Source organism: Primulina tabacum, chromosome 18, assembly GCF_025594145.1.
Source record: "Primulina tabacum isolate GXHZ01 chromosome 18, ASM2559414v2, whole genome shotgun sequence".
Classification (NCBI taxonomy): domain Eukaryota; kingdom Viridiplantae; phylum Streptophyta; class Magnoliopsida; order Lamiales; family Gesneriaceae; genus Primulina; species Primulina tabacum.
Window position 1 is genome coordinate 9,609,481 of NC_134567.1, and position 27,098 is coordinate 9,636,578.

Sequence of the window (27,098 nt, forward strand, 5' to 3'; positions counted from 1 at the left end):
ATGGGGTGGAAGATGATCCATTATCATTTCAACATGCAATGCAAGATCCTGACAAAGAAAGGTGGCTTGAAGCTATGAACCAAAAAATGGAGTCGATGTACTCTAATTCTGTCTGGGTTCTTGTAGATGCACCTGAAGAGGTTAGACCTATTGTGAAACGTCCTGCTCTTTTTATTGTTTTAAAAGTACTAGAATTTTTTTTTCCTTTCTCTAAAATTTTCGGCTTTCACTAAAATATTTTTATAAAATATTTTAACCCTTAAAATAAAATACCACCATCTAGCATTTTAAAAATCAAGTGCAATGGTCATAAAATAAAATCGTCGTAGGATTATCAAACCTAAAAAGCAATAAATTTGAAAAGTAAAGCCCATACTAAACCTCTCAAAATCTCTAAAAAGCATAAGTAAATAGTCTTAAAATCTTTAAATAAAATCATAAAGCATAATGCGGAAAATGTAGAGCTGGTCCTCGGGTTGTGTGGGCCTTCAGTCCAGTCAAATCACTCATCAAGTCCTCCCTCAATACCACCTGCATCCATCACACCTAGTGAGTCTAAAGACTCAACACACCATAATCTTTATAACGAGTAATACGTAATACAGTCAACATATAACGGTGAAAAATATTTGTACTTAAAATATCGTTTTCATGAAGATGCATAAACTTGAACATAAACATTTTCATAAATATTTTCGTGATGCATTTCATAAACCTTAACCTTTTTCCTTTTTTCCTCAACATGACATGACATAAAACATTTTTCATGATCATAAACATTTTTTTCCTTTTCCTTTTCCTTTTCCTTTTTCCTTTTCCTTTTGTTGAATTCAGATCGTTAATTGTGACTTTCCTGATCATGCTCATGAGGGTCGATGGATCCATCTACATAAAACCACAGTACTGGGCGGCGGGGGACACCAGCAACACTCTCACCGGTCAACTGGGCCCTGGCCTATCATGATTCGAATAGAAATACGATCGTCGGGGCTCCCTCTGGGGCCTTTTCCCTTCACGATATTCCCATTCTTCCGTTACCACAAAACCGTTACCACATATCCGTTACAACATATTCGCAATGATGGAAACACGATCGTCGGGCTCCCACTGGGACCATAACCCTCACGACGTCGCCAACATTAACGAATTAGTCACAATTATTTCACATCCTTCAACATTTTTCATTCACATCACTTTAGAAAAAAAATCATGAATATCATTACGTTTTTCATTTTTGAAACCAAGCATGCAACATGTATTTTAAATGTCTTCTTAAATCATAAAAATCCTTTAGACATTTAACAATCATCATTTAATCATGAACAATTCATAAACATTTAAAAATAATCATATTTTCGTAAAAATTGCATTTAGGGCACTGCCATGACCTTTACTAATTTCTCGGTGTAAAAAGACTGTTTTACCCCTGGACTCGACATTTTACCTTTTCAACTTTTTTTCTTGATTTCACGACTCTAACATGTCCCAAATAATTATTTAAGCTTACGTGAATTTTTCCATAATTTTATTTGGCTTAAAACTTAGACTTTTTTAATTATCTTTTCTTAATTATTTTGACGGTGTTTTAATCCCGAAAAATCCCAAACTTTAATATAAAATTCCTAAATTCTAAATTTAGTCCTTTTATATTATTTTAGCCCTTGTGGACCACGACTCAACCCCCGTGAGACGTTTTCCAATTTCTTCTTCTTTTAAATACCCTATTTGACACCTAAACTTCGACCCCGAGCCATCTTTTGATTTTCACGAGTTACTCCCGAGCCATGTCAAACCAAAACTTGCCCAACATGCCAAAGTACCCTACTGGACTCTAATTTTGTCAAAATATCCGCCCAAAATCGAAAACAAAACAGCCCCAGGTGACACCTAATCTGGCCGAGAGTTTTAAATTGTGTGGACTCTTGTTTGTTGTGTTAGGGACCCTAGCCAACGACCCTAGCCCCAAACCCGTGTGTTGTGCACCTCCTTAGGACCCTAGTGAACCACACTTTCCCAGCCCATGCCCCATGCATCGAGCCCCTGGACCCCTGAAGCTGTGCGAAACATGCAGCAGCTTTGTGCCACTCTCTTGGGTAGAGTCCTTCCTACGATGGACTCTTCGCCGCCTCTCCTCTCGAGTCCTAGCATGGCTAGGACTCTTCCCTGGTCTCCCCCACGCCCCTGGATAGCCCCTGGACAAGAGCCGCACCAAGCCCGGCCGTGAGGACCCCTAACCGAACCCATGTTCTTCCCATGACAACAACTTACGTTTTAATTGGTGCTCCTCAAATTCCAGCGTGTATGGTGCGCTTACAGGACCCTAACTAACGTGTAAACCCTTGTATATCATGGCCTAGTTCATGGCAGTCCTTAAACAACATACAATCATGTTTTAAGAATCAAAAACTTTGCTTAACATATCATGCTATGATCCAAAACGAAAATTTAGAAAAGTGGCACTTGTTTTTCTTTCATGTTATTCATGCATCCAATAATTTAAGCATTAATATGATATGATGGATGAGTAAAGGGAGATTAGGGTGTGCCTTTGCGTTTTATATGCACGAAAAACCGTTGACGACGAAGAACGGGACGCGACGATGGCTTGCTCTTGGCTTGATGCCTTCGAAAACCTCTTCTAGCTTGGTGTGGTGAGTGCCGTGTGTGTATGGGAGGGGTGGGGAAATTTTCAGAATAAAAACTATGTGGTGGCCGATTTATTTGATGGTAGACTAGGTTTTGCAACTTTTTACACTTTAAATACTAATTAAATCCCTAAGTAGGCTTTAGGCCTATTAAGCCATAAAATTAAGCCCATTAGTTAAATTAGGATTTAAATAAAATAATACCAAATTTTTTATTTAATTAAATATGTGAATTTATTAGCCGGGTTGCCAAAAAGCTCGTATTTTAGTTGAAAAACCAACACCGATAAAATTTACGCCCCGGCGTATAAAATCACCTCAAAACCCTTAATTTCACAAAAATACTAAAAAGCATCGACCATCTTTTAAATAATTAAAAATAATTATTTAATAAAAATATTTTACGTTTTCTTCAGCCCCCGGTCCCCGTTCCTCGATCGTCACTTGAATATTCCTAAAATACATTTTTTATGCATGATGACAAATAAATCTCATTTAGCATATAAAAAAGTACGTCACGTAATTAATTAGCAACTAAAATCAATTAATTACTCAATTTTTCATAATTTCCTAGATTCGCATGCAGTTGGATTACGTCGTCTTAATTTTGGACCTTACAATTCCTCCCCCCCTTAAATAAAATTTCGTCCTCGAAATTAGATCTTACCGAATAGATCCGGATAGTGACTCTTCAAGTCCCTCTCGGTTTCCCAAGTAGCTTCCTCTTCCGAGTGATTCAGCCACTTGACCTTGACCATTGGAATGACTTTGTTACGCAGTCGTCTTTCTTGTCTAGCCAGAATCTGGACAGGTCTATCTTCATACGACATATTTGGAGTTAGTTGAAGAGGTTCATAATTAAGCACATGTGATGGGTTAGACATGTACTTCCGCAGCATCGAAATGTGGAACACATTGTGAACTCCAGAAAGTGCGGGTGGCAATGCCACTCTATAAGCTAGTGTCCCAATCCTCTCCAAAATCTCGAATGGGCCAATAAATCTAGGACTAAGCTTGCCCTTTTTGCCAAAACGCATAACACCCTTCATGGGTGCTATCTTCACAAACACGTGGTCGCCTACTGCAAACTCCAAGTCCCTTCGTCTTTTGTCCGCATAACTCTTTTGTCGGCTTTGTGCAGTCTTCATTCTATCACGAATCTTGACTACAAGCTCAGCTGTTTCTTCAATTACATCTGGACCAATGTCTCATCTTTCCCCAACCTCGTCCCAATGAATAGGAGATCTACATTTTCTTCCATAGAGTGCCTCAAAAGGAGCCATTCCTATTGATGATTGATAGCTGTTATTGTAAGTGAACTCCACTAGAGGTAATTTTTGTTCCCAACTGCCTTGGAAATCAATAACACATGCTCGCAGTAGATCTTCCAAAGTCTGTATAACTCTTTCTGACTGACCATCGGTTTGAGGGTGGAACGCTGTACTGAACAATAACTTGGTCCCCATCGCAGCATGCGGACTCTTCCAAAAAGATGAAGTGAATCGCGGGTCTCTATCAGAAACAATAGATATTGGTATCCCATGCAGACGAACTATCTCCCGAATATATAACTCTGCATACTGAGCCATGGTGAATGTCGTCTTAATAGGTAGAAAATGCGCTGATTTCGTAAGACGATCAACCATCACCCAAATGAAATTCAATCCCTTAACAGTCTTAGGCAATCCCACAACAAAGTCCATGGTGATATTTTCCCATTTCCACTCGGGAATAGGGAGTGACTTCAATTTTCCCGCTGATCTCTGATGCTCTGCTTTGACTTGCTGACAAGTCAAACATTCGGATACATATCTCAAGATGTCTCTCTTCATGCCTGGCCACCAATATAACAACTTCAAATCTCTATACATCTTTGTACTGCCCGGATGAATGGAATATGGTGTGTCGTGGGCTTCCTTCATAATAAGATCTCTCAAAGAATCGTCACTAGGAACCCATAGACGGTCTCGATAACGGACTAAACCATCCACCACTGAATATAAATTCCGGCCCTTGGCTTCATCTCTTGCTCTCCACTTTTGCATCTGCTCATCAGTAGACTGCCCATCACGAATTCTATCTCTCAAAGTCGACTGTACTGATAATGTGGCAAGATTAGGGGCCTTGCCCCTAGCATACACTGTGAGTTCAAACCGCTGTATCTCGGACTACAACGGTCTTTGGAGTGATAACTGCTACTTTTCTACTCAATGCGTCTGCCACTACATTAGCTTTCCCCGGATGGTAGCTAATGTCACAATCATAGTCCTTTACCAATTCAAGCCATCTGCGCTGTCTCATATTCAACTCCTTTTGGGTGAAGAAGTATTTCAAGCTTTTATGATCGGTGAATATTTTGCACTTCTCCCCATAAAGGTAGTGTCTCCAAATCTTTAGTGCAAAGACTACTGCTGCAAGCCCAAGATCATGAGTAGGGTAGTTCTTTTCATGAATTTTCAACTGTCTTGACGCATAGGCGATAACTCGGTTGTTTTGCATCAGAACTGCACCTAGACCTAGCTTAGAAGCATCGGTATAAAGAACATACTCCCCTTGCCCTGAGGGCATGGATAACACTGGTGCTGATATCAAGGCTTGCTTCAACTTGTCAAAACTGTCTTGACACTCGGATCCCCAAATAAACTTAGCATTTTTCTTCGTCAAAGATGTCAAAGGCACTGCAATAGATGAGAACCCCTTGATGAATTTGCGATAATAGCCGGCTAATCCCAAGAAACTGCGAATCTCGGTGACACTCTTCGGTACTGGCCACTCTTTTACTGCCTCAACTTTACTCGGATCAACTTCCACGCCATCACTAGAAATGATGTGGCCTAAGAACGCCACTCTGTCAAGCCAAAAATCGCACTTGCTGAACTTTGCATATAGCTTTCTGTGTCTTAATACCTGCAGTGCTGTCCTCAAATGGCGACTATGCTCCTCTCTGCTCTTGGAATAGATCAATATGTCATCAATGAAGACAATAATAAATTGATCCAGATACGGCTGAAATACGCGATTCATGAGATCCATGAAGATCGCTGGTGCATTGGTCAACCCGAATGGCATGACCATAAACTCATAGTGCCCATATCTTGTGCGAAATGCTGTCTTGTGCACGTCAGACTCCTAGACTTTCAACTGATGGTATCCAGATCGCAGAACAATTTTAGAAAATATCGAAGCTCCTTGCAACTGGTCAAATAAATCCTCAATTCTTGGCAGTGGATACTTATTTTTGAAAGTGACCCTATTGAGCTCTCGATAATCGATGCAAAGACGCATACTACCATCTTTCTTTTTCACAAACAAAACCGGTGCGCCCCACGGAGAGTAACTAGGGCGAATAAAACCTTTGTCTAGCAATTCTTGAATTTGATCTTTCAATTCTTTCATTTCAGCAGGTGCTAGATGATAAGGTGCTTTAGATATAGGAACAGTGCCCGGCATAAGATCAATAGAGAATTCCACTTCACGATCGGGTGGGATGCCAGAAACGTCTTCGGGAAAGACGCTAGCAAAATCCCTCACAATATCAACATCTTCTAACTTCTGGGTGATGGATTCATGTGTAGTAGTGACACATGCTAAATACCTCTGACATCCATGCTTAATAAGCTTCCTCGCACTTAGACAAGAGATAATGTGCGGCATTTGCTGGTTTCTTGCCGCCTCGAAAACAAAAGATTTACCACTGGGTGGCCTAATTGATACTGATCGCTGACAAAAATCAATCGAAGCTCCATTCGCTGATAGCCAATCCATCCCAAGTATAATATCGAATTCGGGCATAGGAAGCACAATAAGATCTGCCCGAACAACATCTCTGAATAAACAAAGCTCCAGATTCTTAACAATCTTAGATGTGAGCATCTGATCACCGGAAGGAATTGAAACTTTGAAACCCAAACCCATATCTTGAGGAGTAATATTCAGTCTTTTGATGAAGGTTTCTGATATGAAAGAGTGTGTAGCTCCTGAATCTAGCAAAGCATAGGTAGCTACGCCTAGAATGATGATCCTCCCTGCGGTGAAAATGTCTTTTAATTCTTTTGGTGTTGACACTTAAGGATTTACTATCATTAATTCCCAAAGTTGAATGAAGATTTCGTGTTGAACTTAAACATTTCTTGGAGAAGTTTCGCTTTAGTCCCTCAATCTTTTAAGTTTGCATTATTGACCCATAATTTTCGAATTATTGCACTTAAGTCCCTTAAATTTTCAAAAATTGCATATTGGCCCCCCAATAATTTCGAAACCCTCTTTTATGGTTTTCTTTAATTTTTGGCCCTTAGACTTTTTATTCTGAATCATAACATCTTTCACATAAAATAAGGCACAAAAATTCGAATCATTTTTTTCTATGGTTTCTAAAATCATCGCTTAAGTCCAACTAAGTAGAACATGCAACCTAATTTATTCTAGGTTGAAACTTAATCACAATTCAATTCTAATAACCAATTTAACATTTCATGCAGAAATAAGCAATATAAAAATGTTAAATGACTAGGTTACCCGTGATGAGTGTAGTGTCTGCCTCTTCCTCAGCTTCCTCGGCATTCATAACATAAGCTCGGGCCGTAGTAGCTGCTTTCCTCTTTGGGCATTCAATAGTTTTGTGACCGGCCTCCTTGCAGTAGAAACATTTATATGATCCCAACTCGCATTTGCCAAGATGTAGACGGTTCCACTCCTTGCATGGTTGCCTCTCAGCAGGCTTTGGTGCTCCCGGATTCTATGGCTTTGGTGGCGCTGGCTTCTTGACTTGACCTTGGGGCTTTTGAGGCCCTTGAGGTCTAGGAGGACCCGTATTGGGCTTCTTGTTGGGTTGATTGTTATTGTGATAGTGCTGCCTCTTGCGCTGAATCTCAAAGTCAATGTCCTTTAAGGACTGCTCAGCCTGGTATGCATAAGTAACTGCCATAGCATAATTCTCCGGACGCATCATCATAACTTTATCCCGAATGGTAGGTCTTAGGGCATCCTTGAAATGCCTAAGTTTTTCTTCCGCGTCTCCAGCAATAAGGGGTACAAAGTGGCAACCCCTATCAAACTTCTTCACAAAATCAGCAACAGATATGTCTCCTTGACGGAGGGTCATAAATTCCCTCTTTATCTGGCTTCTGACATCAGCAGTAAAGTATTTCTCATAGAATTTCTTCTTGAACTGTGCCCAAGTGAGTGAAGCAAGGTCAACACCATGCTCGGCTCCTTCCCACCATAAAGAAGCGTCGTCCCTAAGCAGATAAGTAGTGCATCTCACACGGTCGACGTCTCCCATGTTCAGATAGCGAAAATGTACCTCGAGTGATCGGATCCAACTCTCAGCGGCAAATGGATCGGTGGTGCCAGAAAATTTCTTTGGCCCTAGCCTCCGGAACTGCTCATAAATATCCTGCGGTGGCCTAGGTGGCTGCTGCTGCATCTGCTGTAACTGCAGCTGTAATTGCTGCTGCTGTAACTGCTGCTCGAAGAGGCGAGCCATGCCCTCTAATGCACGAGTAGCAGGATCCCCAGGTGGAGGAGGCGGTGGTGGTGGTGCATTTCTTTGACTATTCCCTCGGCGATTAACACTGTTCTCTGCCTGATTCTCGATAATGGGTACGCGTCTAGGAGACATTTTATCTGAATGTTTTCCAAATTCTAACGTAACCAACATCCATTTAAATCTAAGTTATATAATCATGTAACACATCCTGACTTAATTAGCATTTTAAGCATGCAAGGCAATACTAAAAAAAAAAAACTATTAAACAGGTATCATAAACATAATATCCATAATGTCATGCAGGTTAAATCATATAGAATCACATAAAGCAAGTAAATCTTACAACTTGAGGCTTGACGACTGATCTTCCTCGCGCTGATGGTGGCACAACCCTTTACAGGACCTTTGCTCTGATACCAACTGAAACGTCCTGCTCTTTTTATTGCTTTAAAAGTACTAGAAATTATTTTTTTTCCTTTCTCTAAAATTTTCGGCTTTCACTAAAATATTTTTATAAAATATTTTAACCCTTAAAATAAAATACCACCATCTAGCATTTTAAAAATCAAGTGCAATGGTCATAAAATAAAATTCTCGCATGATTACCAAACCTAAAAAACAATAAATTTGAAAAGTAAAGCCCATACTAAACCTCTCAAAATCTCTCAAAAGCATAAGTAAATAGTCTTAAAATCTTTAAATAAAATCATAAAGCATAATGCGGAAAATGTAGCGCTGGTCCTCGGGTTGTGTGCGCCTTCAGTCCAGTCAAATCACTCATCAAGTCCTCCCTCAATACCACCTGCATCCATCACACCTAGTGAGTCTAAAGACTCAACACACCATAATCTTTATAACGAGTAATACGTAATACAGTCAACATATAACGGTGAAAAATATTTATACTTAAAATATCGTTTACATGAAGATGCATAAACTTGAACATAAACATTTTCATAAATATTTTCATGATGCATTTCATAAACCTTAACCTTTTTCTTTTTTCCTCAACATGACATGACATAAAACATTTTTCATGATCATAAACATGTTTTTTCCTTTTCCTTTTCCTTTTCCTTTTTCCTTTTCCTTTTGTTGAATTCAGATCGTTAATTGTGACTTTCCTGATCATGCTCATGAGGGTCGATTGATCCATCTACATAAAACCACAGTACTGGGCGGCGGGGGACACCAGCAACACTCTCACCGGTCAATTGGGCCCTGGCCTATCATGATTCGAATAGAAATACGATCGTCGGGGCTCTCTCTAGGGCCTTTTCCCATAAATGGGCTCCCTCTGGGGCCTTTTCCCTTCACGATATTCCCATTCTTCCGTTACCACAAAACTGTTACCACATATCCGTTACCACATATTCGCAATGATAGAAACACGATCGTCGGGCTCCCACTGGGACCATAACCCTCACGACGTCGCCAACATTAACGAATTAGTCACAATTATTTCACATCCTTCAACATTTTTCATTCACATCACTTTAGAAAAAAATCATGAATATCATTACGTTTTTCATTTTTGAAACCAAGCATGCAACATGTATTTTAAATGTCTTCTTAAATCATAAAAATCCCTTAGACATTTAACAATCATCATTTAATCATGAACAATTCATAAACATTTAAAAATAATCATATTTTCGTAAAAATAGCATTTAGGGCACTGTCATGACCTTTACTAATTTCCCGGTGTAAAAAGACCGTTTTACCCCTGGACTCGACATTTTACCTATTCGACTTTTTTTCTTGATTTCACGACTCTAACATGTCCCAAATAATTATTTAAGCTTACGTGAATTTTTCCATAATTTTATTTGGCTTAAAACTTAGACTTTTTCAATTATCTTTTCTTAATTATTTTGATGGTGTTTTAATCCTGAAAAATCCCAAACTTTAATATAAAATTCCTAAATTCTAAATTTAGTCCTTTTATATTATTTTAGCCCTTGTGGACCACGACTCAACCCCCGTGAGCCGTTTTCCAATTTCTTCTTCTTTTAAATACCCTATTTGACACCTAAACTTCGACCCCGAGCCATCATTTGATTTTCACGAGTTACTCCCGAGCCATGTCAAACCAAAACTTGCCCAACATGCCAAAGTACCCTACTGGACTCTAAGTTTGTCAAAATATCCGCCCAAAATCGAAAACGAAGCAGCCCCAGGTGACACCTAATCTGGCCGAGAGTTTTAAATTGTATGGACTCTTGTTTGTTGTGTTAGGGACCCTAGCCAACGACACTAGCCCCAAACCCGTGTGTTGTGCACCTCCTTAGGACCCTAGTGAACCACCCTTGCCCAGCCCGTGCCCCATGCATCGAGCCTCTGGACCCCTGAAGCTGTGCGAAACATGCAGCAGCTTTGTGCCACTCTCTCGGGTAGAGTCCTTCCTACGATGGACTCTTCGCCGCCTCTCCTCTCGAGTCCTAGCATGGCTAGGACTCTTCCCTGGTCTCCCCCACGCCCCTGGCTAGCCCCTGGACAAGAGCCGCACCAAGCCCGGCCGTGGGGACCCCTAACCGAACCCATGTTCTTCCCATGACAGCAACTTACGTTTTAATTGGTGCTCTTCAAATTCCAGCGTGTATGGTGCGCTTACAGGACCCTAACTAACGTGTAAACCCTTGTATATCATGGCCTAGATCATGGCAGTCCTTAAACAACATACAATCATGTTTTAAGAATCAAAAACCTTGCTTAACATATCATGCTATGATCCAAAACGAAAATTTAGAAAAGTGGCACTTGTTTTTCTTTTATGTTATTCATGCATCCAATAATTTAAGCATTAATATGATATGATGGATGAGTAAAGGGAGATTAGGGTGAGCCTTTGCGTTTTATACGCACGAAAAAACCGTTGACGACGAAGAACGGGACGCGACGATGGCTTGCTCTTGGCTTGATGCCTTCGAAAACCTCTTCTAGCTTGGTGTGGTGAGTGCCGTGTGTGTATGGGAGGGGTGGGGAAATTTTCAGAATAAAAACTATGTGGTGGCCGATTTATTTGATGGTAGACTAGGTTTTGCAACTTTTTACACTTTAAATACTAATTAAATCCCTAAGTAGGCTTTAGGCCTATTAAGCCATAAAATTAAGCCCATTAGTTAAATTAGGATTTAAATAAAATAATACCAAAGTTTTTCTTTAATTAAATATGTGAATTTATTAGCCGGGTTGCCAAAAAGCTCGTATTTTAGTTGAAAAACCAACACCGATAAAATATACGCCCCGGCGTATAAAATCATCTCAAAACCCTTAATTTCACAAAAATACTAAAAAGCATCGACCATCTTTTAAATAATTAAAAATAATTATTTAATAAAAATATTTTACGTTTTCTTCAGCCCCCGGTCCCCGTTCCTCGATCGTCACTTGAATATTCCTAAAATACATTTTTTATGCATGATGACAAATAAATCTCATTTAGCATATAAACTAGTACGTCACGTAATTAATTAGCAACTAAAATCAATTAATTACTCAATTTTTCATAATTTCCTAGATTCGCATGCAGTTGGATTACGTCGTCTTAATTTTGGACCTTACAATTCCTCCACCCCTTAAATAAAATTTCGTCCTCGAAATTAGATCTTACCGAATAGATCCGGATAGCGACTCTTCAAGTCCCTCTCGGTTTCCCAAGTAGCTTCCTCTTCCGAGTGATTCAGCCACTTGACCTTGACCATTGGAATGACTTTGTTACGCAGTCGTCTTTCTTGTCTAGCCAGAATCTGGACAGGTCTTTCTTCATACGACATATTTGGAGTTAGTTGAAGAGGTTCATAATTAAGCACATGTGATGGGTTAGACATGTACTTCCGCAGCATCGAAATGTGGAACACATTGTGAACTCCAGAAAGTGCGGGTGGCAATGCCACTCTATAAGCTAGTGTCCCAATCCTCTCCAAAATCTCGAATGGGCCAATAAATCTAGGACTAAGCATGCCCTTTTTGCCAAAACGCATAACACCCTTCATGGGTGCTATCTTCACAAACACGTGGTCGCCTACTGCAAACTCCAAGTCCCTTCGTCTTTTGTCCGCATAACTCTTTTGTCGGCTTTGTGCAGTCTTCATTCTATCACGAATCTTGACTACAAGCTCAGCTGTTTCTTCAATTACATCTGGACCAATGTCTCTTCTTTCCCCAACCTCGTCCCAATGAATAGGAGATCTACATTTTTTTCCATAGAGTGCCTCAAAAGGAGCCATTCCTATTGATGATTGATAGCTGTTATTGTAAGTGAACTCCACTAGAGGTAATTTTTGTTCCCAACTGCCTTGGAAATCAATAACACATGCTCGCAGTAGATCTTCCAAAGTCTGTATAACTCTTTCTGACTGACCATCGGTTTGAGGGTGGAACGCTGTACTGAACAATAACTTGGTCCTCATCGCTGCATGCAGACTCTTCCAAAAAGATGAAGTGAATCGCGGGTCTCTATCAGAAACAATAGATACTGGTATCCCATGCAGACGAACTATCTCCCGAATATATAACTCTGCATACTGAGCCATGGTGAATGTCGTCTTAATAGGTAGAAAATGCGCTGATTTCGTAAGACGATCAACCATCACCCAAATGACATTCAATCCCTTAACAGTCTTAGGCAATCCCACAACAAAGTCCATGGTGATATTTTCCCATTTCCACTCGGGGGCTTCAATTTTCCCGCTGGTCTCTGATGCTCTGCTTTGACTTGCTGACAAGTCAAACATTCGGATACATATCTCAAGATGTCTCTCTTCATGCCTGGCCACCAATATAACAACTTCAAATCTCTATACATCTTTGTACTGCCCGGATGAATGGAATATGGTGTGTCGTGGGCTTCCTTCATAATAAGATCTCTCAAAGAATCGTCACTAGGAACCCATAGACGGTCTCGATAACGGACTAAACCATCCACCACTGAATATAAATTCCGGCCCTTGGCTTCATCTCTTGCTCTCCACTTTTGCATCTGCTCATCAGTAGACTGCCCATCACGAATTCTATCTCTCAAAGTCGACTGTACTGATAATGTGGCAAGATTAGGGGCCTTGCCCCTAGCATACACTGTGAGTTCAAACCGCTGTATCTCGGACTACAACGGTCTTTGGAGTGATAACTGCTACTTTTCTACTCAATGCGTCTGCCACTACATTAGCTTTCCCCGGATGGTAGCTAATGTCACAATCATAGTCCTTTACCAATTCAAGCCATCTGCGCTGTCTCATATTCAACTCCTTTTGGGTGAAGAAGTATTTCAAGCTTTTATGATCGGTGAATATTTTGCACTTCTCCCCATAAAGGTAGTGTCTCCAAATCTTTAGCGCAAAGACTACTGCTGCAAGCTCAAGATCATGAGTAGGGTAGTTCTTTTCATGAATTTTCAACTGTCTTGACGCATAGGCGATAACTCGGTCGTTTTGCATCAGAACTGCACCTAGACCTAGCTTAGAAGCATCGGTATAAAGACATACTCCCCTTGCCCTGAGGGCATGGATAACACTGGTGCTGATATCAAGGCTTGCTTCAACTTGTCAAAACTGTCTTGACACTCGGATCCCCAAATAAACTTAGCATTTTTCTTCGTCAAAGATGTCAAAGGCACTGCAATAGATGAGAACCCCTTGATGAATTTGCGATAATAGCCGGCTAATCCCAAGAAACTGCGAATCTCGGTGACACTCTTCGGTACTGGCCACTCTTTTACTGCCTCAACTTTACTCGGATCAACTTCCACGCCATCACTAGAAATGATGTGGCCTAAGAACGCCACTCTGTCAAGCCAAAAATCGCACTTGCTGAACTTTGCATATAGCTTTCTGTGTCTTAATACCTGCAGTGCTGTCCTCAAATGGCGACTATGCTCCTCTCTGCTCTTGGAATAGATCAATATGTCATCAATGAAGACAATAATAAATTGATCCAGATACGGCTGAAATACGCGATTCATGAGATCCATGAAGATCGCTGGCGCATTGGTCAACCCGAATGGCATGACCATAAACTCATAGTGCCCATATCTTGTGCGAAATGCTGTCTTGTGCACGTCAGACTCCTAGACTTTCAACTGATGGTATCCAGATCGCAGAACAATTTTAGAAAATATCGAAGCTCCTTGCAACTGGTCAAATAAATCCTCAATTCTTGGCAGTGGATACTTATTTTTGAAAGTGACCCTATTGAGCTCTCGATAATCGATGCAAAGACGCATACTACCATCTTTCTTTTTCACAAACAAAACCGGTGCGCCCCACAGAGAGTAACTAGGGCGAATAAAACCTTTGTCTAGCAATTCTTGAATTTGATCTTTCAATTCTTTCATTTCAGCAGGTGCTAGACGATAAGGTGCTTTAGATATAGGAACAGTGCCCGGCATAAGATCAATAGAGAATTCCACTTCACGATCGGGTGGGATGCCAGAAACGTCTTCGGGAAAGACGCTAGGAAAATCCCTCACAATATCAACATCTTCTAACTTCTGGCTGATGGATTCATGTGTAGTAGTGACACATGCTAAATACGCCTGACATCCATGCTTAATAAGCTTCCTCGCACTTAGACAAGAGATAATGTGCGGCATTTGCTTGTTTTTTGCCGCCTCGAAAACAAAAGATTTACCACTGGGTGGCCTAATTGATACTGATCGCTGACGAAAATCAATTGAAGCTCCATTCGCTTATAGCCAATCCATCCCAAGTATAATATCGAATTCGGGCATAGGAAGCACAATAAGATCTGCCCGAACAACATCTCTGAATAAACGAAGCTCCAGATTCTTAACAATCTTAGATGTGAGCATCTGATCACCGGAAGGAATCGAAACTTTGAAACCCAAACCCATATCTTGAGGAGTAATATTCAGTCTTTTGATGAAGGTTTCTGATATGAAAGAGTGTGTAGCTCCTGAATCTAGCAAAGCATAGGTAGCTACGCCTAGAATGATGATCCTCCCTGCGGTGAAAATGTCTTTTAATTCTTTTGGTGTTGACACTTAAGGATTTACTATCATTAATTCCCAAAGTTGAATGAAGATTTCGTGTTGAACTTAAACATTTCTTGGAGAAGTTTCGCTTTAGTCCCTCAATCTTTTAAGTTTTCATTATTGACCCATAATTTTTGAATTATTGCACTTAAGTCCCTTAAATTTTTGAAAATTGCATATTGGCCCCCCAATAATTTCGAAACCCTCTTTTATGGTTTTCTTTAATTTTTGGCCCTTAGACTTTTTATTCTGAATCATAACATCCTTCACATAAAACAAGGCACAAAAATTTGAATCATTTTTTTCTATGGTTTCTAAAATCATCGCTTAAGTCCAACTAAGTAGAACATGCAACCTAATTTATTCTAGGTTGAAACTTAATCACAATTCAATTCTAATAACCAATTTAACATTTCATGCAGAAATAAGCAATATAAAAATGTTAAATGACTAGGTTACCCGTGATGAGTGTAGTGTCTGCCTCTTCCTCAGCTTCTTCGGCATTCATAACATAAGCTCGGGCCGTAGCAGCTGCTTTCCTCTTTGGGCAATCAATAGCTTTGTGACCGGCCTCCTTGCAGTAGAAACATTTATATGATCCCAACTCGCATTTGCCAAGATGTAGACGGTTGCACTCCTTGCATGGTTGCCTCTCAGCAGGCTTTGGTGCTCCCGGATTCTGTGGCTTTGGTGGCGCTGGCTTCTTGACTTGACCTTGGGGATTTTGAGGCCCTTGAGGTCTAGGAGGACCCGTATTTGGCTTCTTGTTGGGTTGATTGTTATTCTGATAGTGCTGCCTCTTGCGCTGAATCTCAAAGTCAATGTCCTTTAAGGACTGCTCAGCCTGGTATGCATAAGTAACTTCCATAGCATAATTCTCCGGACGCATCATCATAACTTTATCCCTGAATGGTAGGTCTTAGGGCATCCTCGAAATGCCTAAGTTTTTCTTCCGCGTCTCCAGCAATAAGGGGCACAAAGTGGCAACCCCTATCAAACTTCTTAACAAAATCAGCAACAGATATGTCTCCCTGACGGAGGGTCATAAATTCCTTCTTTATCCGGCTTATGACATCAGCAGTAAAGTATTTCTCATAGAATTTCGTCTTGAACTGTGCCCAAGTGAGTGAAGCAAGGTCAACACCATGCTCGGCTCCTTCCCACCATAAAGAAGCGTCGTCCCTAAGCAGATAAGTAGTGCATCTCACACGGTCGGCGTCTCCCATGTTCAGATAGCGAAAATGTACCTCGAGTGATCGGATCCAACTCTCAGCGGCAAATGGATCGGTGGTGCCAGAAAATTCCTTCAGCCCTAGCCTCCGGAACTGCTCATAAATATCCTGCGGTGGCGTAGGTGGCTGCTGCTGCATCTGCTGTAACTGCAGCTGTAACTGCAGCTGCTGTAACTGCTGCTCTAAGAGGCGAGCCATGCCCTCTAATGCACGAGTAGCAGGATCCCCAGGTGGAGGAGGAGGTGGTGGTGGTGCATTTCTTTGACTATTCCCTCGGCGATTAACACTGTTCTCTGCCTGATTCTTGATAACGGGTACGCGTCTAGGAGACATTTTATCTGAATGTTTTCCAAATTCTAACGTAACCAACATGCATTTAAATCTAAGTTATGTAACACATCCTGACTTAATTAGCATTTTAAGCATGCAAGGCAATACTAAAAAAAAAAACTATTAAACAGGTATCATAAACATAATATTCATAGCGTCATGCAGGTTAAATCATATAGAATCACATAAAGCAAGTAAATCTTACAACTTGAGGCTTGACGACTGATCTTCCCGGCGCTGATGGTGGCACAACCCTTTACAGGACCTTTGCTCTGATACCAACTGAAACGTCCTGCTCTTTTTATTACTTTAAAAGTACTAGAAATTTTTTTTTTCCTTTCTCTAAAATTTTCGGCTTTCACTAAAATATTTTAACCCTTAAAATAAAATACCACCATCTAGCATTTTAAAAATCAAGTGCAATGATCATAAAATAAAATCGTCGCATGATTACCAAACCTAAAAAGCAATAAATTTGAAAAGTAAAGCCCATACTAAACCTCTCAAAATCTCTAAAAAGCATAAGTAAATAGTCTTAAAATCTTTAAATAAAATCATAAAGCATAATGCGGAAAATGTAGAGCTGGTCCTCGGGTTGTGTGCGCCTTCAGTCCAGTCAGATCACTAATCAAGTCCTCCCTCAATACCACCTACATCCATCACACCTAGTGAGTCTAAAGACTCAACACACCATAATCTTTATAACGAGTAATACGTAATACAGTCAACATATAACTGTGAAAAATATTTGTACTTAAAATATCGTTTTCATGAAGATGCATAAACTTGAACATAAACATTTTCTTAAATAGACGGTTACACTGATTCTGATTTTCAATCAGACAGAGATACTCAAAATTCGACATCTGGATCGGTGTTTACTTTTGGTGGCGGTGCCATAGTCTGGAGAAGCGTCAAGCAATCCAGCACAGCCGACTCGACCATGGATGCCGAATAAATAGCTGCTTCCGAAGCTGCTAAAGAGGCTGTATGGCTTAAGAAATTCCTATCTAATTTGGAAGTTGTTCCAAATGTGAATAATCCACTCACTTTGTGGTGTGACAACAGTGGTGCAGTGGCTAATTCGAAGGAACCTCATAGTCACAAGAGATCGAAGCATATAGAAAGGAAGTACCACTTGATCCGAGAGATAGTGCAAAGAGGTGACGCTTATATTCTCAAGATTGTGTCTGCTGACAACCTCGCCGATCCATTCACCAAGGCACTGCCTGCAAAAGTGTTTGAAAGGCATATGCTAAACTTAGGACTTAGACACATGTCTCACATGCTTTAGTGCAAGTGGGAGATTGTTGGGGGAAGTGCCCTTAAAGCATTGTAATAAACCATTTTTTTGGAAAACGACATTTATTATTGAACATGTTTGTATGAAATGTTATTGTCAATTGAATATCATAACAAAATCCCTAGTTTATTAAATGTAACCATAATTTTAGTATATATAAGAGTTATATATACAAGAGGATTAAAATTATGCATAATAAACTTAAATCAAGTCGGTGATGAATTAATTAAAGTATGGATCTTTAATTAAAGCATCAATAATGCGGCCCATGAACATTATGAATGTGATCATCTTATCCGGATCGTCGATGTTAGGACATCTAGATGGGGGCATTTGTATATAATGTGATTATGTACGACTTGGACCGATTTAATTAGGCATTTATAATAAATTCCATTGTTATTATGAAATTCAAATTAAATCATAAAGATGATCATATATGGACAAATCTTAATCCTGAAGTGATTAAACTCACATTCATTTCAATATGATTCTTAATTTGCTTGTTTAATGTTTGCGATTGCTCATTCTTAACACTTGCATTTTAGATTTATATTTGAAATGAATGGTTGAGAATATGAATTCACAGACATGGAATCCATTCCTTCTTGCGAGAAGTAGAAAGACGATTCCCTCATTTGTTAATTCTGGAACTGAGTGTTGGGCCTAACTAATTTATAATTAAGTTATAAATTGAACCACTCACTAGTGAATTAATGGTAAATGAGGATAATAAGTAATTGAAGAGGTAAACGGAAAATTCCTAGCTTCAGTTACGAATTGTCTATGGAGGATTAATCCATATGTAATGATTATATCAATGGACTACTCGATTTTGTAGAGTAAAATATTTCATAATGAAGAAGAGTGCAATTCCATAATTTTAGTGGAGTAATTTGGGAATTAATAAATTAGATAAATTAATTAAAGAGTTTAATTATTTATCCAATTTATTGAAGCTTCTAATTATGAGTCCATGGTCCCCAATACGCCTTTCCAAATTAATGACGAGCTAGGAATGTAATTTAGAAATCACATGGAAAATTGTTTCCATGACTTCAAATGCTTGGAGATGAATATAATTAATTATGATATATTAATTATATTAAATTATAATTAATAGATAATTATGGATTTGGATTATTATGATAATATTCAAAAGATAATAATATCTTTAATTTATTGTGAATAAAATTTAGATATTATTTGCTATCTGAAAATAAGTTAAAATTATATTCTAATTTATTTTGATAAGATCCTAGAAATCCTATTTAATATCTTTAATTTATTGTGAATAAAATTTAGATATTATATCTAAATAAGTTAGAATAAGATTCTAATTTATTTTGATAAGATCCTAGAAACTCTATTTAATATCTTGAATTTATTGTGAATAAAATTTAGATATTATATCTAAATAAGTTAGAATAAGATTCTAATTTATCTTGATAATATCTTAGAAATCCTATTTAATATCTTTAATTTATTGTGAATAAAAGTTAGATATTATTAGAATAAGATTCTAATTTATTTTGATAAGATTTTAAAAATCTTATGACTTTTAAAATAGTTTTAAAAGGCATAAAATATAATATTCAAACCAAATCAAATCTTTTGGCCCATCCTAATTAAAGTGGCCGATTTTTGTTCCCAATTAGATTGGGACTATTGGTTTGAATAATTATAAATAGGATTTAGATGGTCTTCTGAAGGAGAACTTTTTCTCTACTTTTTCATGAGTTGAAAATAAAGTAGAGAACAAAATAAAAATTTTGATTTCTAGCATTTGCGTTTTTGAGTGTCCACACACTCCCGTCGATAGGAAGGATCGTATTGGAAGACCGTGGTTTCTACACATATAGGATTTACAAAAAGGAGAAAATTTACAAGAGGTTAGTTTTCTAGTAAATTTTTTTTTCATTTAGATTCATAGTTAATTTATATTCATATGTTCGATTATAATTTATGAAATTATGTAATCGCTTCCGCTGTATTTCGATTTGATCGAAAATATATTTTATAGTCAGAATTTCTTCAGAGACTATATATAAAAATCAACAACTTCTGGTGGGGGAACTAAGGGGGATGAAAATAAGATTTAATATTTGAAAAAGTGGATTTTATTATGCCACCCTTAGACACAGGGGTATGGGTTTTCATGATGTACTATATTCCAATCGATCACTGTTAGCTAAATATGCTTTGAGACTTATCACCAACCCAAACTCTCTCGCAATTAAGATATTTGAGAAGAAATCTTACATGCCACTCTCAGTTATAACTCATAGCCCCTCTTTAGTTAGGAGAAGTATGCTATGGGGTAAAGACCTACTCCAACAAGGTGTAAGATGGTGAATTGCAAAGGGCTTTGAGGTTTCAGTTTTTAATGACCCATGGATGTTAAGATCAAAGTTTTTCAAACCCTTAACAGCTACAACCATATAACCAGTTGCATCTCAAAGTTGGCAAGTTTATGACTGAAGGGGGCGAATGGTACTGGAACAAGTAAACAACACTTTATGACGGTTGATCAAGAGGAGGTGAAACGAATACCAGTTTATATAGCTTTAGGGGCTGATACACGGATTTGGCACTATACAAAAAATTGAGAGTAGATCGTAAAATCGAGATACCACTTAGCACAGGTCTGAGAGGAATCCACAAGTCAAGGTATAATTTTTGGCTTCCGGTAGGTCTTCGACAAATGTGGAAAATGAGAATTCCCTACAAGGTCAAAATTCATATTTTGCATATTCTCTTCAATGCCTTACCAGTTCGACTCAAATAACAAAGACGAGGATTAAATGTGGATGTGATAGTTCCGCGATGTGGCTCACAACCAGAAGATACCATACATGTTCTTTGGTTCTACAAATATGCCCGACAGGTTTGGAAATGGACTGATTTTTTGCCTACTCTAATCATCTTTAAGGGTGGAGGTAGTGGTTGAGTTATTAGCATGGATGTTTAAGCATGAGTAGCCATCAACATTTGGAAAATTCTTGTTACTTTGCTGAACTTTGTGGTTGAATCGAAATATCATCTTATTTGAAGGACATATAATCAATCACCCAAAGATATCTCAGCCCGATCGAGCTGATAGCATTAGAGCATAATGTTGGATCTCGGTTTTCTACGCGTCCAAACGCAGCGGAAGTTTTAAAAATTTTTAATTTTATTTTGACAATCAAAATATGTTTTGCTTTGGGCGCTCGTATGCTTTTAACAAAAGCATTCATAGGGTGTAAAGAATTTTATACCTTTGTGAATTATATCACTGGACTCCAACTAATCCGGTATTAGCGGATGTAGCTCTTGTTGTAAATCCCTACGAACATTCTTCGATCTCCTAATCCGGTCCACGACTGGAATATTTGTTCCTCTTCTAAATTGCACTAGAAATTTAGAAGATATTTTTGCGTAGAGATAGAACACGGAAGGAAAAATCAATTTCTTGCAACAGGAAAGAAAATTTCGAGAGCAGCACTTCAATCCCCATTGGAAGAGCCGAACTTTTCATTTTTAATCTTGGAGAGAATCTCTCGAAAATCTGTACCATTTGGAATAAAGAAATATTTTTTTTTAATCATGATTTACTTAATTAATCTCATTAATTAAGTAAACTAAATATTTGGATGAATAATAGGTGATTTTCGAGATCATGAGGATGGAGGCTAGGTTATTTTAGGTCAAACTCTTATTATTATATTTAACCCATGACCTAATTATCATAGTATAATAATTGGGCCCTTTAATTAACATTAATTGGCCTGATTAATTAATTGAGCTAGTCACATTAGTTTAATCCATTAATCAAGGCCCATTAAAACTTTAATTATTTAATATGTTGGACTTGTACTCCTACAAGCCTATTAAACATATTACCAACCATATTTAATTTATTAATTAATCAACTCAACTCTTGAGCTTAATAAATTAAATACATTATAAATTCAACATTTGAATTTATTATTTAAATGATAAATTCAACTCCTTGAATTTTTATCACCTCCAAAATTTAATATTTAATAAACCCAACATTTGAGTTTAATAAATTAAATTCTCAAATTTTTATAAATTCAACTCCTTGAATTTATTCTCTCCAAATTTCATAAATTCAACTTCTTGAATTTACTATATCATAAATTCAACTCCTTGAATTTATTTTCTCAAAATTTAATTATCATAAATTCAACTCCTTGAATTTACTATATCATAATATAAATTCAACTCCTTGAATTTATTCTCTCAACGGGAACAAACAATCCAAAACTTGTGTGACCCTCAATGGTTCAGGGATACAGCTAGCCGTGGGTTCACAACTCTTTGTGATTCAGGACATAATCCTTTATTCGGGCTTACCCTAGTTAGCCTCATTCTTTTCATCAACACCTTGATCAAGAATGTCAGAACTCATTTTTGATTGCACCCATCGGATCATGGTAAGAGCGTCTAGTAGCATCGTCCCATGATCCCCTAGGTATCACTGATAGTGCCTGCAAGAACCAGTCGATTATGATTAACGTACAGTACGGTCCCTTCATCTCATATATCCCGATCGAATCTGCAACCATTGGTTCATCGAGGGTTGCATATTAATTCGATAACTATGTGATAACTATAATAGTGGCATCGCGTGTACTATTGGAGAACTCCTTCTCCAACGTACATCTCATACTCTGGCCAGAGATTCCATGCACTATTATTACATTAGATCACATAGGATATCCACACCCATAGGTGAGCGGTGAATCCCCGACCACAATGCACTGGCTCCTATATGTGTCGCAACTGTACCCAACCTCGCCACCTGATGACTCTCCTGGAGCCGGTAAACGAGTCAAAGCACAGCCCTAGCATATAGAGCCTCAGTGTTGTCCCGGGTCGTAAGGACTAATGGTGTACAATCATAACCACGGACTTATCCTCTCGATTAATGATAACCACTTGGAAAGTCCGAGGGAGGGTTGTTCGGTATAATCATCATATGACTACCCATCTGCATGTTTGGACATCTCTATGCCCTTACCAAGAAACGCAGTACACAACATCACAGATGCTAGTCTCGAGCTCAAGCGACCTTTATCCAAGTTTTAGGCGGCTGAATCGACTAGGAACGAATTTAGAATATGCAGTGTTTACAAATGAGTTTCAACATCGAATTACGATTCATTTGTATTAAAGCATAATTAAGGACTTAATCTATGCTGATTGCATGGGTATACAGATAAAGTATAACGAAACCATTAAAAAGTAAATTATATTAAAATAAAGATTGTTTATTACACTTGAGTCAATAAATTCCCTAGCCAACCGTTGGCTTGCAGGGCATCTACTCTAACAATCTCCCACTTGCCCTAGAGCCAACTACCCATAATCCCATTGCTTCGCGATGCTTCTAAAACAATGGTCTTGGCTAGGGCTATGTAAGTGGATCAGCAACATTATCTGCAGAGGGGAGTCTTTTGACTGATATGTCTCCTCTTCCCACAATCTCCCGTATGATGTGGAACTTCCTCAGTACATGTTTGGATCGCTGATGAGACCTTGGTTCCTTTGCTTGCGCAATGACACCAGTGTTGTTCCAGTACAACGGGACTGGATCAACTCCATTAGGAATAATGCCCAACTCTTGCACAAAATTCCTCATCCAAACTACCTCTTTGGCTGCATCAGATGCAACATTGCATTCAGCTTCAGTGGTGGAATCCGCAACGGTGTCTTGCTTGGAACCTTTCCAAGAGACAGCCGCACCATATAGCATGAATACAAAATCAGAGATCGATTTCGAATCATCTACGTCACATTGGAAGCTATAATCCGTGTAGTCTTCCCATTTCAATTCTCCACCCCCATAGACCATGAACAAGTTCTTAGTTCTTCTCAAGTACTTAAGAATATCTTTCACGGCCTTCCAATACATTGGACCAGGGTTCGCCTGATATCTGGTTGTAACACTCAAAGCGTAAGCAACATCAGGACGTGTCTATATTACACCATACATGATACTATCAATGGCTGACGCATATGGAATACGTGTCATCATCTCTATCTCTTCATCAGTTTTGGAACACAAAGCTTTAGATAGAGTAATACCATGACACATTGGTAAGTATCCTCTCTTGGACTCTTCCATAGAGAATCGTTTTATAATGGTATCGATGTAGGTGGCTTGGGTGAGTTCGAACATCCTCTTTGATCTATCTCTATAGATTTGTATTCCCAATACGTAAGATGCTTCACCCATGTCTTTCATGGAGAATTTACAGGCCAACCATACTTTAGTTGATTGCAATAATCCCACATCATTCCCAATGAGCAGGATATCATCAACATAAAGTACTAGGAATGTCACAACACTCCCACTAACCTTCTTGTACACGTACGGTTCCTCAGGATTCTTAGCAAAACCAAACTCTTTGATAGTGCTATCAAATTTGAGGTTCCAACTCCTTGACTCCTGCTTGAGACCATATATTGATCTCTGAAGTTTGCATACCTTATGCTCACTTTCTACTGATGTGTATCCCTCATGTTGAGACATATAAATTTCTTCTTTCATGTCTCCATTGAAGAATGCAGTCTTTACATCCATTTGCCATGTCTCATAGTCATACCATGCTTTTATGGCTAGTAGTATTCTAATGGACTTAAACATAGCAACTGGTGAAAAAGTTTCCTCATAGTCAACTCTTTGTCTTTGAGTATAACATTTTGCAACCATCTTGCTTTGAAGGTCACTACCTTCCCATCCGCCCCAAGCTTTCTTTTGTAGATCCATTTGCACCCTATAGGAATGATTCCCTCAGGTTGATCCACCAATTTCCAGACTTGGTTTGAATATATAGAGTCCATTTTTGACTGCATGGCTTCAAGTCATTTTGTTGAATCAGTATCAGATATTGCTTCTTTAAAGTTCATTGGATCATATCCAACACAAGACTCATCATGGTCTTGTTCATGAAGAAGCGTATATCTAGCAGGTGGTCTACTAACCCTATCAGACCTCCTAGAGGCTTGTACTTCAACTACTGGTTCTTGGGAAATGGGTTCAACTTATATAGTTGAGGGAGTATCTTGAATTTCTTCAAGTTCTATCATCTTGCCTTTTTCTATTTAATAGAATTTCCTTTTCCAAAAAGGTGGCATTTCTTGAAACAAACACTTTTGCTTCATTGGGACGATAGAAATAATACCCAACAGAATTCTTTGGATATCCTACAAAGTAGCACAAAGTGGATCTACTATCCAATTTGTCTCCCACTGTCTGCTTCACGTAAGCAAGACATCTCCATATTCTCTCGTAAGAATATTTGGGAGTTTTTCTCATCCATATCTCATATGGTGTTTTATCCACTACTTTAGTATAAGACATTATTCAACAACATTGCCGCAGTTTCAAGCGCAAAGCCCCAAAACAATGTAGGCAATTCAGTGAATCTCATCATTGATCGAACCATGTCCAACAAGGTTCGTTTACAATGTTCAGAAACACCGTTCAATTGTGGTGTTGCTGGTGGAGTCCACTGTGAGAATCACATTCTCCTTTAGATAACCCAAAAATCCAGCACTCAAGTATTCTCCACTTCGATCAGATCGAAATGCCTTAATACTTCTTTCTAGCTGGTTTTCTACTTCAGATCTGAATTCTTTGAACCTTTCAAATGTTTCAGATTTGTGTTTTATCACCCATACCTCGAATGGTCATCAGTAAAGGTAATGAAGTAGGATTGCCCATATTTTGTGTTAACACTTAGCGGGCCACAAACGTCTGTGTGGATCAAATCCAATAGACCATGTGCACGTTCCACGTTTTCATTGAATGGAGTCTTAGTCATTTTTCCTTTTAGACAGGACTTACAAGCATGTAGAGAATTTATGTCTGACAAGTCAAACATGCCTTCTCCCACTAGCTTGTGCATCTTTCTTTGGGAAATATGACCTAGTCTAGCGTGCCATATTTGTATGGGATTTGGATCATCTAACATTCTTTTGTTTGTTGTTGAAATCATGTTTACTCGGACATTCACTTATCATTTCCAGAACATTTCTGGCGCGTATAATTTCTTATGTCCGGACTTGTTGCAGTGAAATAAATATGTTCTAACGTATCGGGCTTTGTAGGCCTTTTAAGTTCCTTTCAGAGTTTGCTTCTTATTGGGATTGTTTTCCTTGTGAGGGGCAGAACATTTCTTTCCCTTACCTTGTGGGCCATTTTCGTCTGACGAGATACCCATAAAAACAATAATTTCCTGTTTTATGGTGATCTCATAAGTTATAAGCGTATTGACTAGCTCTTCAAGGCTATCAAATATCTTATTAAACTTGAAGTTCACCATAACCCCGTCAAATGAGGAATAGAACGACAACAAATTGATGTTATCAATTAACTCGTTAGGAATCACATATTCCAGGCCCACCACATTTTCAATAAGCACAGTCATATATACACAATGCTCATGGGCTAGAGCCCCATCTTGCATGTGTGTAGTCATGAGCTCCTTGAAAGTAGTGTGCATCATCGTATGAGTTTCATGCACCATACAACTCTTGCACGTGCATTCGAATGTCAGCAGCATTCAAAATTTCCTCAAACTGTCCCTACAGTTCATTTGACATAGAAGCGAGCACATCACACTTTAGCTTGCATACTATGGTCCTACCATCTTACATGCTTTGTCAGTTCAGCAGGACTGACATTGGTGTGTATATCATTTTCTCCGAATTTAGAACAATTTTTCCGAACCAGTCTTGAAAATTAGATTCGGTTAGCTTGTTAATAACAAAAATGTATTACGTAACGAAATCAAAAATATACTGATACGGAAACAGAATAATGGTTGCTGATTATTTTAAAATAATTTTAAGATATAAAATATGGACTTTTATTTTATAAATTACCCTCCTACTATTTTGACATTTCCACCACCCTCTGATGAAAAAGGGAAATCGTATTTCCTTAGTAGGCACGTAGAGTCCAATTAGCCAATTATAATCCCGAATAATATCAGCCAATTATAATTTCTAAAAGGTAGAGTCCAATTGCATCCCTATGCAACCTCCGCGTGTTTTGCCTCACGTTTAATAAGGACCTAATAATATGACGTCG